Source organism: Podarcis gaigeae, assembly GCF_964106915.1.
Source record: "Podarcis gaigeae genome assembly, chromosome: W".
In the NCBI taxonomy this organism is placed as follows: Eukaryota; Metazoa; Chordata; class Lepidosauria; order Squamata; family Lacertidae; genus Podarcis; species Podarcis gaigeae.
The window spans coordinates 14,125,082-14,144,556 of record NC_139695.1 but is presented as its reverse complement, the minus strand read 5'-3'; positions in this window follow the sequence as shown (position 1 = coordinate 14,144,556).

The window sequence follows — 19,475 nt, the reverse complement described above, 5'->3', positions numbered from 1 at the left end:
TGCATATAAAATAGATCCCAGTCAGGGCTGACCTTTTTACCACCCCGCTGCTTCCGAATCGTTATTTCTTTAAATTATAATTTCTTTTCCACCAATTAGATCCAGATTTGTAACTATTTTAGAATTGATCGCTGTGCTGGGTAAGCTTGAGGCTGCGCTTTTCGGGGGTAGAAAATGGTGTCTCGATCTCGCCGTTCTTCTCACTCCTAAAAGAAGCTTTCCCGACGGTGGAGAGACCGCTTCTCGGCTTTGCTGGGAACCTGCCCCCAGAATCTTCCTCCTGAGGTTTTTGTGTTTTAAGAATAATTTTTTATTAACCGACCAATCACATAAAAACAAACCAAATTACATAAATTCCAAATTACACAGCCAAATTTTAAATTTTTGTTGGGGGTACCCATATTTCAAGTTCTGAAGGGGATCCAATCAACTTCTTGCTTCTTACTGTGGCTGAGGAGGAAACATGGCGCTAGTAGCAGTTGTGACGCAGTAAGAAAGAGAAAAAGAAGGAGCCTCCTTTATCTGAGGGAGGCTGGAGATACTTTTTATTTCTGAACTACAAAAGGGATGTAATTTACAAAAGATACATTTGCTCGCACAGAATATTTTCATATACGGTTTGAAATGAGAGAGACGGTGAATTCTGGATGCCTGCCAGCTCTCCCAGGGCCCGGGAGAGTGGGTGTGGTTTTATTGGAGAAACCGGGAACAATCTTTATATAACTTACTGATTGTTAAGTACATCCCACAGTATAGAACTTGAAACATCAGCTTATTATGAGAGATCAAAGACAACACGGCACCATTAATTTCAACCTTGAATGGAAGCCCAGAGCCTTTCAGAGCAAGAAACAGCAGAGAAAGGAGGGGCTATTGAAAGAGGACTGTGTTTCAACATAATAAGACTGAGAACAACATGGAATAAAATTTGCCCCCTACGTGATAATAGAAATATGGAATTGTCAAACAAAACAAGATGGGGTGTCACATACCAGAGACTGATTGACTGAGAGATGAGGATGGTTAACATCAAGATCAGAAAATTGGGAAACAACAAAGAAGAAAGCAGAAAATAAATGAAGGACCTTATCTCTTGAAATTCATGGGAAGTCCCCCTTGAAAATTATTTAATTTGGACTTTATAATGGGCTGTATTGTTGTTGTTGTTTTAATGTGGCAACATTTGGTTTGATTTGTTATTAATATGAATGTTTTTTTATTGGAAAATGAATAAAAATTATTTACAAAAAAAATTAAAAATCAGATAGCCCCATAATTGATTTTAAAGCAAATAATTGAATGTACAGTAAAAAAAGGCAACGAGTTGGCTACTTTGTCTAATGGAGCAACCAAAGACCCAGTTTGGCACCCCAAGCTTTAATGGCAACCCTCCATCACTTTATGTTTATTTTTTTAAAAGGCATGAACTGATAGACAATTCGTACCAGTGACATCTTGCTATTACCAATTTTTAAACAGATAATCTGAATTAAACACCACAAGAATAAATGGGGATTGGCCCTTGCTTATAGTGGCCAGCACCAAAAGCCATTTAAGTAATTAAAATTTACAAACCAGTTTTGGACACTTGCAGCAGTTTGCAATGTGAAGATATTTAGAGAGGTGATCTAAAGAAAAACACACTTGACATTTGTGAGCCTTCACTTAGAGTAGGCTCATTTTTTAAACCCTTTGCTGGAGGTATAAATGTTAGGATATGTACAACCACCCTAAAGGTTTCAGGTCTGCTCCTGACTGTTGAAATAATCACAGGGAGGCTGAAAGCAGCACTTCCTCTGTTCCTAGTCAGCAAAAGGTGTGTTTCATGGCATAAATTGCAGTAGCACTTAGTAATGTCTTATTCAATAGTGTTTTAGGGTGTGTGTCAGCTCTTAAAAATAAACAGGGGCAAAGCTAGGCTTTATTTCAGCCAGGGCAAGAGCTCAGTTTGGCACCCTCCATTCACATTTGTGAACACACAGATGCTGGGAGCCCTAATGTCAGAAGACTAAGTGTGGCTTGGCCCCTGCAACAGTGGCCAAAACCAAAGGTCAATTGAATAATTAATATTTACAAATATATATGTTTTGGACACTTGCAGCAGTTTGCATTGTTAAGAGGTGCTATAAAAAAGCACTTTCTACATTCAAGAGTACGCTCATGTTTTTACCTTTTCCTGAAAGCTGCCCAGATTGACTTAGGAAATGTAGTCAGATGGGTGGGGTATAAATAATAAATTTATATTGCTCCTGCTGCTGTTCTTCCTCTTAATTGCATACGTACAATCACCCCGAAGGCTTCAGACCTGCTCCTGACTGTTGAAATGATCCTGGGGTGGCTATAAGCAGCACTTACTCTGTTCCCAGTCAGTAAAAGGTGATTACAAGGTCTGCATCATGGCATAACTTGTAGCTGCAGCAGAGGTGTGCAACCTTTTACTATACCCAAATGCTATACCTAAAATACTATACCTAAAATGCTATTTAAAAGTGCAACATCTAGCAGTTAAATCCAATCATGTTGTGTTGCTGTGGACATAAAGGTTTCAGGGTTGATCCCCGTAAAGGACATCTGCATATTCCTGCCTTGTAGTGTGTTGGACTGGATGATCCTTGGGGTCCCTGTCGGGTCGGCCGGGGGCATGGATGACCCCCAGGCAAACGACAGGAACGTTTCCAGCCTGTCCCTCCCATCAGCGTGCAGCTCTAGGGAGTTCCGACAGCCTTCCCCAATGATTTGTAGTGACTCATGCCATGTAGACGCTACTGAGCACACATCCAGAGTCCAGCAGAGATAAAACACAGTCAGAGCTAGGCTGGGGTTGTAAGCACTAAGCTACTTTATTAAGCATAAGGCAGAACAAAATGAAACATGTCTTCTCTCTGGTCTTCCTCAGAGAGAAGTCAGAAGTGAAAACAAAAACAAACGGAAACAGAGAACAGTAAACAATTGCTCCCGTGATTCCAACAGTCGGTGCTGGAATGCATAACACAGACATGTGATGAACCAATCCTACACAATACCTGCACAGTGAGAGGAATAGAAACCCAACATCCTCCCCCTTTCTATGTATCACTGGGCAGTATATTAGTACAACCACATTTTCTGTACATATGCATTGTGTCGTTCCCTGGGAACGACCTTGGATAACAAATCAGCAGGCATCTCAGTTCATGGCATGTAGAACACCACTACGAGTCTTCTTTGAACACATTCTCTTGCACGTCGTAATTTCAACTGCAAGTGCTTTGTGCTTTGCTTACAACTCTCAGAAGTTAGCAAAGACAAGCATGCCTTGTTGTCCTGATAAACCTGTATAGGACACTCTACATGACTTTTCATGTCTTTACACAATTGCAACAACCATTCACAATCCATAAGTGAATATGTCAGAGCATTGAGTTCAGCTTCACAAGAATTTAGGTTCACTGTTGTTTGCTTCTTGCACTACCAGTAAAACAGACTCTGGTTGTACATGTAGCAGACTCCAGAAGTGCTTTTGCCATCTGTGGTGTCACTTCCAAAACTTGCATCTGCAAATATCTCAAGACCTCCAGACTTCTGATCAGAGTATCTCAGTCATTTTGTTTTGTTAACATTTTTAAACAAAGCAATGAGGGGAAAATCCAGTAAGAACGAGGCACGAACAAAAAGAAAGACATTATTAACAAGGAGGACATTAAAGAGATGTCAGCTGTAAACTTCCAATTTTCTTCTCTTCCTGATTAGCAGTGGTGGTAAAAAAAACTAATAAAAAATTAAAAGGCATGGGGAGAAAATGAATTCCTAATTTTTCCAGTGTCTGTCCCATTAAATAAGAGCACAAGGTCAAAAAAATAATAACCTCAAGGTTCTGTATACATAATTACAATACTGAAACATATATATTATATATGTGTTATAGAGAAACGTTATATACAGAAATGAGGATGGACTAATGGAGCTTTTTCGCTGGCTTGTAGATGGGATCGTGGAGTCTAGAAGCTGCCATTTAGGGCAGGCGTGTTCTGGGAAGCGAGATTCTGAAACAGGCTCATGATTTTCAAGCTATTCACAACTGCAGAAAAATGTGAACTAAGGCAGAGAGCGATGCTGCGGAAGGTGAAAGCAGAAGGGGCAACAGGGAGTTATGAAGATGCACAAGTCCAAAGTTGCCCAAATCCATTCAGTCCACTTCCAACCCAGCCAGACCTCCAAGGCAGCAAGAGTTCTCTCTCCCTGTTGCAGAGACCCTTCTTCCCACAACATTTCTAAAATTCTGACCCGCCCAGGCTCTGCTAAGGTACTGTAGATATCAGCATCCCAGGTCTTGCTAAGCTGCATGGAATAAAAGCCAAGGATCTGACCGGCTGCATTGTGCACCGCTATCAAAGGAAGGCCTAGCTAGCTAATGCCAGTGTGTAGGAACGTTAAAAGGGTTTGTGGTTGCATAACGAAAACACATCGAGAAAAATCATTCGAGTTACAGTTTTTTAAAGGAACCAATTTGCTTTCCGCTGAGGGACAGAGGAGTAAAGCATGCAACTTGGGGGCATGTACTATATTAACCAACTAAAAGCATTTTAAAACCTGTTTTAAACCACCGTGCCTCGAATTTTATGAAGGGACTGTGGGGGTTCAAAATATGAAAGCATTCTCAGCCTGTTCCCCAAATGACAATTCCTTAACCTGACCCTAGACCAGCCTTCTTCCTGCTGCTGGTCTCTCAATAAATGTTAAGGTACTGTACCACCTCTGACTGCCATGCTGGGCTGGGGATCATGGGAGTTTTCATACCAAACACGTGGGAACTTGGGAAAGGGCTCTTCAAGAGAGCCAAGAGAAGTCAAAACTAATGGTCCACTGGATTAAATGTGTTGTGGAGACGCGTCCTTTGTATCCAGCAAATGACTGGTGCTGGGTGTATGCTAATAAAACAAGGGCAAAGATTTCCAAATATGTTGTTAAAGGACTGATATGGGTAGCGGTGCTTGGAGAGGAACAGTGTACAACACAGTCCCGTCCCCCACATTGTTGGCAGACGCGCCCTAGAAACCTGGCTGCTTCCCTCACTGTCTGGAGGCAGCAAATGGGAATGTTTGTGCCAGAAGGTAAATACTGAAGGACAAGAAATTGCTGAAGAGCAAAAACCTTTCTCAAGTGCATATCACCAAAGGGGGAAGGGGGAATCTCAACATACGGCCCCCTCTCTGCTCCAATCTCTTTTCTCCTTTCTGCTCAAGAAATCTCAACAGACACATATAGGCACCAACTTTTTTTTCCTGACCACTGCTAAGAAATCTTTGCATAGGAGCAGCCAAATGGCTGAGTTTCTGGGTAGCAGGGTAGCCAGCTCCCCACCCCCAATACACGTACACATACACACACTCAGACTCGCATTCACAGAAAGGCTTCCTGTCTCAATTCACGGTATGCGAGGGAGCAATCCAACAGGTTCGGCTTTCCTCTTTGATGCAGGCCCATGTTGGCTAAAGCCACCATGATTAAATTTCAGGCTGCCATGCGGCTTTCAAAGAACAGAGACACCGCCAGCAAATAAGGCAACTATTGTAGCCTGTGGGTAACCATGCATGGGGGTCAGGTAGCCAAAGGAAGGAGGGATTTCTTATATGGGAGACAGTCAAGTCTGGGGTGGAGCCGAGGGAAATATATATATATAGCAATGTTATGAGGGCCAACCCACAATGGAAGAAACATTTGTTAATATATTGGCGGGAAGACAATACCTTGTTCTCGAAACCAGCCTCTCTGGAGGTGGTTTTGCAAGCCTGGAGTGGTTAAATAGCTTTAAGGAGAGAGGATTCTATATACAGTACTTGAAGGAGGGAAAGGAGGGGGGAACCTCAGGGGCGTCCGTGGTACAAAGCACACACTTTTGAGTAGGGCTGGGGGGCCACACGGGCCCCGACGACTCCCTCCCGTCAGCCAAGGACCAAGGTGGTGGCTGCCACCCAGAGACTTGTTGTGGTAGGGGGACCCAGAGGGCAGGAGGAGCTGTGCCAAGGCGAGGGATAGCTGCCATGCACTGAACCACACAACTTAGGGCCACGGTTGGGTAGTGGAATATTTAACGGAGGTCCATGTTTTTACCTCCCTTTGCGTGCCTGAGGTGGATGTGGCTCCCTTCCCCCTCCCTTTCCCCTCTCTTTCATGAATAGGGCCAAAACAAGATGGCGGCTGTGCTCTGCGTGGCTACGAAAAATGGCCGCCCGCTGCTGTTTTTGTCGCAACCGACAGGAGCAGCTGCATCACTCCGCTCCCCTACCGAAAGGTTGGGAATCTTAACCAAGGAGGTAACCATATTATTAATAATAATAACTCCTGACATCCCAATTTCAAGTACTGTATCTCAGTCTGTAGTGCATAGTACCTTTCAGGTAACGTGCAAAAGAGCCTTCAGGCCCTGCTGAAGAGTCCAATTAGTTCTTTCACAAAGATCATTCTGCCATGGTGCCCTGGGATTGGCTACATCGTGCTGAATTCCTCTTTCAGCCAGGAAATTCTCAAACTGATGAGAACAGAACTCTCCACCTTGATCTGTAAAGAGATAAGAAACCTGTTTCTTGTGGACATTCTGTAACCATGATCAGAATTCCTTGAACCTGGTAAATGCCCCTGATTTCCACTGCAGTACATGAATATATCTGGTATATGCATCAATCAAAACCATGAAATATTCTGCTTTGTCTAAAGAGGATGCTAGTGGACCAACAAGGTCTGCGTGCACTATCTGGTAGGGTTCTGTAGCTTGCCTTCCAGATACCTTACCCTTTGCAGCTACTTTGACCTTGTGTACTGCACATGACTTAATGTGAAACCTGCAGGATTTAACGGTCATCCCTTCTACCATGTCAGGCATCTTGGACACTGCCTCAAAATTTAAATGACCAAGTCTCCGATGGTGGTCATGTAAACAACCTGCATGTAAAGCCTTGTTAGTATTCACAACACAAGTTTCATCCTGCATCACATCAATAGAATCATCAAAAGTCAACAAGAACAAGCCATTAACATATTCAGCATGCAAAGTGTCTTCCTTGTTCTTTGTGATGGTGCATCTCCTTTTGGTGAAGGAAACAGCAAAGTTCTGTTCTGTGAGCTGCAAGATGCTCAACAGATTATCTGCTGAATCTGGAACAAAAAGAATGTTACGAATCAATGCATCCAAACTGTGAAGCGCGACAGTCCCAATGCCTTCACTCAGGATCAATTGTCCATCTGCTTGGTGGACTGTACCCTTCTGTGGCGTAAAAGTGACAAACAAATGTCGGTCTTTGCAGACACGGCAAGTTGCTCCCGAATCAATAATAAAGAAGGATGACTCCCCCTGAACCTTTGGGGTGGTGCAGCGTGTAACCAAAGCCTTGTGCTGTGTAGCTTTGGGCTTGGTAGGGCCTTTCCCCCTCCTTCTGCTGCTCTTCGAACTTTTGCTGCATTTCTCTGTGGCCTTCGGACACTTGCAGTTCTTTTGCATGTGTCCTAGGCGACCACAAGAAAAACATCTCACAGCCTTCAAAGCTGTAGTGCCACCTAGTGTCTGCATCACTGTCTGGGGTGACGTAGCTGTTGACTCCCCCTGGGCATTGCACCTGGCACTTTGTCTATAGGCCTCGTTCAGGAGAACTGCCGTCATGTGCTGAACAGTTATTTGCTGTGTAGGCAAGACTGCCAGCTGGCTAGCAATTGCATCCCAATTAGGATCCAAAGAATGCAAAATCAGGAAGGAAAACAGAGCATCTGGAAATGTAATTCCATGCTGTTGAAGCTCCTGTCTGAGAGACTGCATCTGCATCAGGTGATCTCTCACATCTCTCACAGCGCCATGTTGTGCAGCTTCTTATAATAGAACAAAGAAGCTCCTGCCCCCACCCTTAAATGAGCATCTTTCAGGCAATCCCACATAGCTTTGGCTGAGTCTTTTCCATGTAAAAGACAGAGCTCTTCAGGAGACACAATCAACATCAAAGTGTCCCTAGCTTTGGAATCCTTTGCTTCCCATTCCGGCATCACAGGCGCTGGTGCTGCATCTGTGATCACATTAAAGAGGCCTTCCTTTCGCAAGAGAGCCTCCGCATAAAGAACCCAATATTGGATAATTGGCGTGACGTGTCTAATTGGTTTACGACCCCAATTAGCCCAGCTTACAGCGATCTGCGGGTCCGGCACGTTTCCCTCAAGCTGCGCCGACCCTTCGCTCCGCCACGACATGCAGAGTAAACACAGCGGGCTATTGCGTCCCGGTGTAAAAGATGCAAACACACCTAGGCGTCTTTAGTGTGCTTATTTATCAGTCTTCAATACAGCAGTATATTAACAAATCAGCGTTTCTCAGATTCTCCTGGGCTGCTAGCATTCATGGCTGCCGTCTCTTTCAGAGAACAAAGAGACAGTGAGGAAAAACTCCTCCCTCCTTCCAAATCACACGTCAGGAATTGAGGGACGTCACACAGAACTCTTTAACCCTGTGAGTTCTGAAAACATCCACACCCCCTCTTCCCTCCATTCCTGAGGTGACATGGGAATTTACCTTTACAGACCTTTTGTGCCCCTTCCTGGCATTCTTGTCAGGCACCAGTGGAACCTCCTCACAACTCCCAGGTTCGCACTGTGCGAAACCAACCCGCACACCTGTGGCCTGATACCTCTCAGGTGGAATGCCCTTCGTTGTGCGACTGGACCGCCTGGGCACAAATTCAGGCATTTCCTCTGACTCACTGTTGTCAGCAGGTGTGTCCTCTGCATCACGGGATTCCCCCTCTGACTTAAAGCGTCTTCAAATCCTTTGCATTACGCTAACAGGAGACCTAGGCTCACTCTTGGGCTCTCTTTTAACAACTTGTGGAGATGCCCCATCCTGTTCTTGACCTTGGTCAGTGACCTGGTCGTCAGCAGGTACAGCACCTGGCTCTCCTTCCTGCTCTGAATCGTCCTGCTCTGAATCCCCCTCTGAATCAGACAGACATTCTGAGAGAACGTCACGCCTTGCAGGAGTCTTTGACCAACTATCCTGCTCATAGAACTCAGCATGTTTACTGACCAGAAGCTTACTCTGATCACCTTCTGGATATGCAAACCTCCAGCCTTTAGTGGCTGGTTCATACCCACAAAAAATCATTTTCTGGAACTTGGGTCCACCTGGCTTTTGCAAAGCCTTTGGCACTGGCACAGATGCCGCTGATCCGAACGGACGGAGAAAATGAATCTGAGGTTTCCTTCCGTGAAGCATGAAAAAAGGTGTGTCACCTACCACTGAATTGTAGGACCGATTCCAGGTGAAATTCACATTCTTAATTGCCTCCATCCAAAAACTTGGAGGTAACCCAGAGTCTGACAGCATCACCTGTGTAGCCTTAACCAGAGCTTCACTCCTGAGCTCTGCCACCCTCCTCTCTTGAGGAGAAGTCACCTTGTGACGTATCCCTTTCTGGTGAAAGAACTTCTGCAAAGCAGACCCAGTAAACTCTGCACCTCGGTCACTAGTGACTGCTTGCACCTTAGTGGAGAACCTTAGTTCCACCTCCTCAACCCAACTTTTAATCAGTTGCGCTGCATCTCCCTTGGATTTCAGAGCATGAGTCCAGGAATTCTGGCTAAAATCATCCTGCATCGTTAGCAGATACCTGGCTCCTGCAAAACAGAAAGATAGACATTTGCAACATTAGTTACATTTTTCTTTTCCCCATTTGCAAACTGAACAGTTTTTCCAGCTGGAATTGCCTTGCAATTCCACATCTCGACAGCAGGGGTCTCAGGAATCAAGTTGCGGTTAGCTCCTGAGTCGATGACAAAGCAAAAGTCATTGTCTCTCTCAGAGCTGGTTTCAAACATTGCAAGACTGGCTGTCAGCTGATAAGCATCCTCATTGTCTCTAGCACGTCCGCTTTGCGCGTTCCCACGCCTGGCTCCCTTGCCGGGCTGGTTACCATGGAAACCTGGCTGGTTCCCATGAGAAGCGACCTTGACGCGTCTAGCTCTCCGCAGCTTCAAAGAACACAGCTGACGACGAAAACAACTCTTGGCTGCCTTTGGAAAACAAGCCGTTTCTGAGCTTCCACCGCTCACTGCCCCCCCACTGCTCTCAGGGCTCCCAGGACGTTTTCCTGCACCCCCTCTGGTGGGTAAAGGGCTCCCAACGCTTGGCCTCTGGCCTGGCTCCTCACACAGGTACGGTGCAGCATTCATACAGCTGCCAGCAATAGTCCCTTCGTCCCCCTCTGGGGGCTCACAGCTTCCCTCAGCTGTGTGTTGGCTCTCAAGAATGTGCCCAGCGCCATCTTGCCTCTCCCCTTCGGATGCGGCCACGTCTTGGCTCTTGCGTTCCACTCCTGCTTCACAAGCCTCATGGAGTGCCAGCCAAGCAGCCTCAGGCCTCTCAGCATCCAGGACAATATGCTTCAGAGCAGCATGCACATTCTCTGCCAGAAAAGCAAGCACATACTTTTCAGCTTCACTCAGCCCTGCAGCCTTTATAGCTGCCCCAGCCGCTGTCTGTTGGGGCTGGACTGCTTCCCAAAGGTTTTCTCCAACCAGGAAAAGTTCTACGTGAAAGCTCCATTCCCACCAGCTTTGGTACGTCAACTTCTCACATGGCAGCTTAAGCTCAAAGCCATGCTTTTGGGACTGCGTCATTTTTCTTCCCGGGGCCCCAGCTGTACTCACGTAAACAGTCAGCTCTTCCAGCACCCGGTTTTCAGCTGCTCTCAGCTCTCAGCTCTCAGCTCCTGTTCAGCTGCTTCCAGCCAGCTGCTCTGCCTCTCAGCATCAGGCAGGACTCAGCGTCTTCCCAGCTGACTTCAAAACACACCGGCACGTTGCAACAGCTTTATAGCAGTAATTAGAGTCCATAACCTATTGGATAATTGGCGTGACGTGTCTAATTGGTTTACGACCCCAATTAGCCCAGCTTACAGCGATCTCCGGGTCCGGCACGTTTCCCTCAAGCTGCGCCGACCCTTCGCTCCGCCACGACATGCAGAGTAAACACAGCGGGCTATTGCGTCCCGGTGTAAAAGATGCAAACACACCTAGGCGTCTTTAGTGTGTTTATTTATCAGTCTTCAATACAGCAGTATATTAACAAATCAGCGTTTCTCAGATTCTCCTGGGCTGCTAGCATTCATGGCTGCCGTCTCTTTCAGAGAACAAAGAGACAGTGAGGAAAAACTCCTCCCTCCTTCCAAATCACACGTCAGGAATTGAGGGACGTCACACAGAACTCTTTAACCCTGTGAGTTCTGAAAACATCCACACCCAATTGTGGTAATTATGCTTGTATAGCTCGGGAATCCCCAAAGCATTCTGTATCGATTCCATGTTTCTGCTTTTGCCTGCAGCTATGGACTATCTGAAACAGTTCTTCTCAGGTAGCTGCTAAACGAAACAGCCTGCCAAAGTCTCTTGCCAACCAATTAGTGCCTGGCAGTAACTTTAAAGCTTCTCCATAGCTCCAGCTCACCTCATTACTCCTCCGGGCATGCCACCAATGATGTTCTGGTACCGACAGCCTTGGCTCTGGGAGCATAACCATTATGTCGGGTTGGCCGGGGGCATGGACAGGAACGTTTCCAATGACAGGAACGTTTCATTATTATTATTATTTTAATAAAATATTTATTCTAAGTTTAAAGATTACAAAAAAAGAAAAAAGAAATACAAAAGACAGAAAAAATGCAAAAAGAGAAAAGAGAAAAATACAATCATTTAAAAATAGAGAGGGGAAAAAAACCAGATTAAACCTTTACATAACTCTCTTCCTTTACTTATTTCCTTGACCTCCTCACACCTCCCGTTTTTGTATTCTAGTTCAAATTTTTATTTCAGCAAATCCTTCCAACCTTGTTTTTAACTTAACTTAATAATAATTTGAATTCATTTTTACTTAATCCTTTATATCGTTTCTACCAAAACCACATAGTTTTCTTTTTCCAACATCTTTGTAACAATCCTTAATTTTACAATACTTTAGAAGATATGCTTTAAATTTTTTCCAATCTTCTTCCACCGACTCTTCTCCTTGGTCCCGGATTCTGCCAGTCATCTCAGCCAATTCCATATATTCCATCACCTTCGTCTGCCATTCTTCCCGGGTGGGTAAATCTTGTGTCTTCCAATACTTTGCGATAAGTATTCTTGCTGCTGTTGTGGCATATATAAAAAAAGTTCTATCCTCCCTTCGCACCAATTGGCCGACCATGCCCAGGAGAAAGGCCTCTGGTTTCTTCTGAAAGGTATATTTAAATACCTTTTTCATTTCATTATATATCATCTCCCAGAAGACCTTAATCTTAGGGAATGTCCACCAAAGGTGAAAAAATGTACCCTCAATCTCTTTACATTTCCAACATTTATTATCGGGCACATGATAAATTTTTGCCAGCTTGACTGGGGTTAAGTACCACCTGTAAATCATTTTCATTATATTCTCTCTTAAGGCATTACATGCCGTAAACTTAATACCTGTGGTCCATAACCTTTCCCAGTCAGCCATCATAATGTTGTCTCTGACATCTTGCGCCCATTTAATCATAGCAGATTTAACCATTTCATCTTGTGTGTTCCATTTCAACAGCAAGTTATACATTCTTGATAAATTCTTGGTTTTAGGATCTAACAATTCTGTTTCCAATTTTGATTTTTCCACCTGAAAACCAATTTTCTTGTCCAAATTATAAACCTCCCTTATTTGATAATAATGAAGCCAGTCTCGTACTTTAGTTCTTAAACTGTCAAAGCTCTGCAGTTTTAATCTATCTCCATCCTGTTCCAAAATTTCCCAATATTTCGGCCAATTTGTCTCCATATTAAGTTTTTTCAGAGCCTTAGCCTCCATTGGTGACAGCCACCTTGGCGTTTTACTTTCAAGGAAGTCCTTATATCTCATCCAGACATTAAACAGTGCTTTCCTGACAATATGTTTTTTAAAGGCTTTATGTGCTTTGACCTTGTCATACCACAAGTATGCATGCCATCCAAAAACATTATTAAAACCTTCTAGATCCAAAATGTCCGTGTTTTCAAGAAGCAGCCAATCTTTCAGCCAGCAAAATGCGGCTGATTCATAATAAAGTTTGAGGTCTGGCAGGGCAAATCCACCTCTTTCTTTGACATCAGTTAGAATCTTAAATTTTATTCGAGGTTTCTTGCCCTGCCAGACAAATCTAGAGATATCTCTCTGCCATTTCTTGAAATGACAGGAACGTTTCCAGCCTGTCCCTCCCATCAGCATGCAGCTCTAGGGAGTTCTGACAGCCTTCCCCAACAATTTGTAGTGACTCATAGAATCATAGAGTTGGAAGAGACCACAAGGGCCATCGAGTCCAACCCCCTGCCAAGCAGGAAACACCATCAGAGCACTCCTGACATATGGTTGTCAAGCCTCTGCTTAAAGACCTCCAAAGAAGGAGACTCCACCACAGTCCTTGGCAGCAAATTCCACTGTCGAACAGCTCTTACTGTCAGGAAGTTCTTCCTAATGTTTAGGTGGAATCTTCTGTCTTGTAGTTTGGATCCATTGCTCTGTGTTCGCTTCTCTGGAGCAGCAGAAAACAACCTTTCTCCCTCCTCTATGTGACATCCTTTTATATATTTGAACATGGCTATCATATCACCCCTTAACCTCCTCTTCTTCAGGCTAAACATGCCCAGCTCCCTTAGCCGTTCCTCATAAGGCATCGTTTCCAGGCCTTTGACCATTTTGGTTGCCCTCCTCTGGACACGTTCCAGTTTGTCAGTGTCCTTCTTGAACTGTGGTGCCCAGAACTGGACACAGTACTCCAGGTGAGGTCTGACCAGAGCAGAATACAGTGGCACTATTACTTCCCTTGATCTAGATGCTATACTCCTATTGATGCAGCCCAGAATTGCATTGGCTTTTTTAGCTGCCGTGTTACACTGTTGGCTCATGTCAAGTTTGTGGTCAACCAAGACTCCTAGATCCTTTTCACATGTACTGCTCTCAAGCCAGGTGACACCCATCTTGTATTTGTGCCTCTCATTTTTTTTGCCCAAGTGCAATACTTTACATTTCTCCCTGTTAAAATTCATCTTGTTTGTTTTGGCCCAGTTCTCTAATCTGTCAAGGTCGTTTTGAAGTGTGATCCTGTCCTCTGGGGTGTTAGCCACCCCTCCCAGTTTGGTGTCATCTGCAAATTTGATCAGGATGCCCTTGAGTCCATCATCCAAGTCGTTGATAAAGATGTTGAATAAGACAGAACCCTGTGGCACCCCACTAGTCACTCTTCTCCAGGATGAAGAGGAACCATTGATGAGCACCCTTTGGGTTCGGTCAGTCAGCCAGTTACAAATCCACTGAGTGGTAGCATAGTCAAGACCGCATTTTACCAGCTTCTTTACAAGAATATCATGGGGCACCTTGTCGAATGCCTTGCTGAAATCAAGGTAGGCTACATCCACTGCGTTCCCTTCATCTACCAGGCTTGTAATTCTGTCAAAAAACGAGATCAGGTTAGTCTGACATGACTTATTTTTCAGAAATCCATGCTGACTATTGGTGATCACAGCATTCCTTTCTAGGTGCTCACAGACTGTTTGCTTAATGATCTGCTCCAGAATCTTCCCTGGTATTGATGTCAGACTGACTGGGCGGTAATTATTTGGGTCCTCTCTTTTCGAAAATAGGGACAACATTTGCCCTCCTCCAGTCTGCCGGGACTTCGCCTGTTCTCCAGGAATTCTCAAAGATGACTGCCAGTGGTTCTGAGATCACATCTGCCAGTTCTTTTAATACTCTTGGATGCAGTTCATCTGGCCCTGGAGACTTGAATACATCTAAACTAGCCAAATATTCTTGTACTATCTCCTTAGTTATTCTGGGCTGTGTTTCAGAATAACTAAGGAGATAGTACAAGAATACTTGGCTTGTTTAGATGTATTCAAGTCTCCAGGGCCAGATGAACTCCTTAGTTATTCTGGGCTGTGTTTCGGACAAACGCACAAACGGCCCCTTCCGCAGCCCAACTCTGGCGAAAGCCAAAGTGGCCATCTTGCGAGGAGGAGGAGGAGAAGCGCGGATTGAAGGCGTCAACGCGACCCTACCATAGAGGCGGCGCCAACGGCAATGGCGGTCTCCTAACTACGAGGGAGAAGCTCCGCAGAAATCGGGTCTGTCCGCAATGGCGCAGCGGAGACCCTTTAAAAAACCGCTGGTGGGGGAAGCCAGCGGCCGTGGGACTCGGCGGGTGCCAGAAGCGCCCCCCCCCCAAGTAGCAAAGGGACCTCGCGAGGGGCTCCGGAGTGGAGTGGGGGTGGCGCGGCACTGTGAGTCGATCGCTACCTCTGTGGAGTGAAGCCGCAGCAGCTGTTGCCGGAGAGCGCTGTCCTTTCTTCCTTGAAATTCGGCTCTAACCTACAACCCATGAGTAGGACTTTGCAAAATTGGAAAAATCAAGGGATTTGTTCTTTTGATTAGTACAAAGTATTTGAACTTGGCTCTGAAGCGGGAAGACGCAAAAAGGAAGTCTGCCTTCCGGTTCTGTAGACAGTATTAAAGCAAAGACTGTTGGAACTTAAGAACCAGAAAAGTGGAGTTAAAAAGATTTGATTTTAATGCCAGATTTAAGAACTCCCCTTCAGAGTGGGGGGGAGGGGAGGAGAAGAAAGCACTGTGATTTGAAGGGAAAAGTGGAAGGAAAAAAGAGACCACTGCTCAATCCCTGATATTGGGCTGCCAGAAAAGTGGAAAGTATTGCATCATTTAGAGACATTGTAACTTTATATATTTAACCTGCATTTGAACTGTATTGAAGGACCCCCTTTGCAACTGTTGCCTTTCTATGGGAAAATTGGAAAGTTAAAAAAGAGAGAGAGAGAGAGAGACACTGCTGCCTTTAGACAAAAGTTACTTTGAAAATAACATTGTTGCCACTGTGCTCCCCTAGAGGAGACTTGAGATACAACTGGGGTATTTTCCATTGCAGCTGGCTTAGAGACTTTCTCATAACAGAACAAGTTAAGTTGTGAGAACGACCTTGGAATTTTAAGATAAAGTTATGGATCAGGAAAAACCCCAGGAAAAAACTACAAGGATAAAAACTAGGCAGCAGCAACGGAGACAATCAATAGTAGCCCCATCTGCCTTAGAAAAAGAAGATACTGGGCAGACAGGAGCAAAAGGCTCAGGCCCTGATGAGACATTAAATGCATCACTTGACAAAATTTTTGGAGCTTTGGAAAAATTGTCAGCTAAAATCGACTTAAATACTACAACTATCAGCTCTAATACACAGGCTATTGACCGGCTGCTCCAGGAATCTAAAGAGACAAGGAAAATTGCTGAAGAAGCGAAAGAGAAGGTGTTGGAGGTAGAGGGAAAGATACACCCAATAAATAAGCAATTGGAGGATCACAAGGCCCAACTATCTCTAATTGAGCTTAAAGATAAACAGAACAATTTGAGAATCAGAGCAGTACTGGACGTGGAAGGAGACAATCTGCGTGACTTCCTTACACGGGAGTTTGAGGAATTTTGGGACCTTGAGCCGGATAAAGACTTTAAGATAGTGAGCGCCTTTAGAATTGGCAAAGGGGGAAGAAAGAACAAAGTAAGAGACTGTTTGATTTCATTTAGATCTAAAGAAGAGAGAGACAAAATATTGAGCCTTCATTACAAGAAACCTTTGGAGATAGAAGATTGGAGAATTGAAATTTACAAAGATATACCTAAACATTTATTGGATCTGAGAGCTAACTACGGTGACTTAGCCCAACTGTTAAGAAAAAACGGCATTATTTTCAAGTGGGAGTTCCCCCAGGGCTTGTCTTTCAACTACAATGGGAAAAAAGTCAAGAACAGAGGAAGATAAAGTGAGATTTTTGAACTACCACAAGGAAGATCTACAAAAAGAAGTGGAGAAAGAGCAGAAGTCATTGAGACCAGGAGTCCTGGAAAAAGGGAACCCACCACTAGGATTGGACAAAAGAGAGGTAATACCACCCACTGACCAAGAACAACTGACGGGAGCAGTTGGCGGAACTACAGAATAACTACACAATGTCTCTGCAAGCATTAAGCTGGAATATCCGGGGTCTAAACTCCCCTGACAAGAGGAAGAGAATCTTTCATTTGCTGAAAAAAGAGAATTTGGACTTGATTTGCCTGCAAGAAACCCACGTGATTAGAACACATAGGAAAGTATTGATTAATAAAAGACTGGGTCAAGAATTTATTTCATCAGACAAGGTCAAGAAGAGAGGAGTGGTGATCTTTGCAAAAGAAAGTTTGTCCCCAAAATTTGTTTTTAAAGATGAACAAGGAAGATTTGTGGCAATTGAAATACAAGCCCAAGGAGAAAAATTTTTGATAGTAGGTGTCTATGCACCAAATGAGGGGAAATCAGAATTTTTTAAGAAATTGCATGAGACGTTGCTGGACTTCATGGATTACAACATCATTATGCTTGGAGATATGAATGGAGTGGTATCAACAAACATGGATAAGTCAGATAGACAAGTAGTAACAAAGGATGGAAGACTACCAAAATCCTTTTTTGAAATGACAGACAATATGGATTTAATTGATACTTGGAGAGCAAAGAATCCCCTAAGTAAAGAAGGGACTTTTTTTTCTGAAGCCAAAAAGACCTGGACAAGAATAGACCAAATCTGGATAACCAGAGGAATGGCTCCGAAGATACGAAAGGTGGAAATCTGCCCTAAAACCTGCTCCGACCATAACCCCGTGAAATTGGAAATGAAACTAACACTGACTGGTTCTTCAGATGGAGGATGAATGACACCCTGTTTAGAGATCCAGAAATTATTAGGAAGGCCCAAAAAATTGTGAAAGACTATTTTGAGATAAATTTGAAGACATCAGTGGAAAAAAGGGTAATCTGGGACGCAAGTAAAGCCGTTATGAGAGGATTCTTGATTCAGCAGAATGCAATAAAAAAGAGAACTCAAGATGAGAAAAAGGGAAAGATCCTGGAAAAAATAAAAGAAGGAGAGAAGAAGCTTAGAGCTAAACTAAAATCGCAGGAAATTTTGAGAGAGATCAAATTCTACCAAACACAATATATGAAAATGACAAACCAGGAGATAGAATGGAAAATTAAACAGATGAGACAGAAGACTTTCGAATCCGCTAATAAATGTGGGAAATTGCTAGCATGGCAATTGAAGAAAAGGCACAAGCTAAACACAGTGACTAATCTTGAAGTGAATGGAAAGAATATACAAAACCCACAGGAGATCAGAAACTGCTTCCAGAGATATTTTAAACAACTTTATACACAAGGGCCACAGACAGTGACTAAAATTGATCAATTTTTAAAAACCAATGGATTACAAAAAATTTCTCAAGAAAACAAATTACTGTTGAACTATAAAATTTCGGAACAAGAGGTTGAAGGTGCCATACAGACTATGCAACTGGGAAAATCTCCAGGACCGGACAGACTAACCTCCAAGTGCTATAGAACTTTGAAGGACTTTTTGATCCAACCACTGAAGGAGGTTTGCAACGAAATTATGGAAGGGAAAAAGGCGCCGGAGTCGTGGAAAGAAGCCTACATCACATTAATACCTAAAACAGAGTCTGAGAAGACACAACTTAAGAACTATCGCCCCATATCCCTGCTTAATGTGGATTACAAAATTTTTGCAGATATTTTGGCTAAAAGATTTAAAAAAGTACTAGCAGAAATGATACATAAAGACCAGGCTGGCTTTCTCCCAGGCAGACATTTATCGGATAATATGAGGAATGTAATTAACATTTTGGAAAAGTTACAAGCGAATATTAATACAAAAGCAGTTTTGATATTCGTAGACGCGGAGAAAGCCTTTGACAATATTTCTTGGCTCTTTATGAAGAAAAATCTTCAGGGGATGGGGGTTGGACAAAATTTTGAAAATGGTATAGATGCGATCTATTCTGAACAAAAGGCTAAATTGATAGTTAATAACATAGTGACAGAAGAATTCAAAATTGAGAAAGGGACACGACAAGGCTGCCCAATCTCCCCATTGCTTTTTATTTCGGTCCTGGAGGTTTTGCTAAATATGATTAGAAGGGACCAGCTGATTCAGGGAATTCAGGTCGGAGCTAAACAATACAAACTTAAAGCTTTTGTAGATGATCTTGTATTGACATTACAAGAGCCAGTACCTAGTACCAAGAGGGCTCTAGAATTTATCCAGGAGTTTGGTCAAGTGGCAGGCTTTAAGTTAAATATGTTATATTATGAAAATGACATATATTATGAAAATGACATATAGGTGGTACATGACCCCAGTCAAGCTTGCAAAAAGCTACCATTTGCCCGATAATAAATGCTGGAAATGTAAAGAAACTGAAGGTACATTCTTTCACCTTTGGTGGACGTGCCCAAGGATTTTGCTTTCTGGGAGATGATCTATAATGAATTGAAGAAGGTACTTAAGTACACTTTCCCTAAGAAACCAGAGGCCTTTCTCCTGGGCATAGTCAGCCAATTGGTGCCAAAGAAGGATAGAAC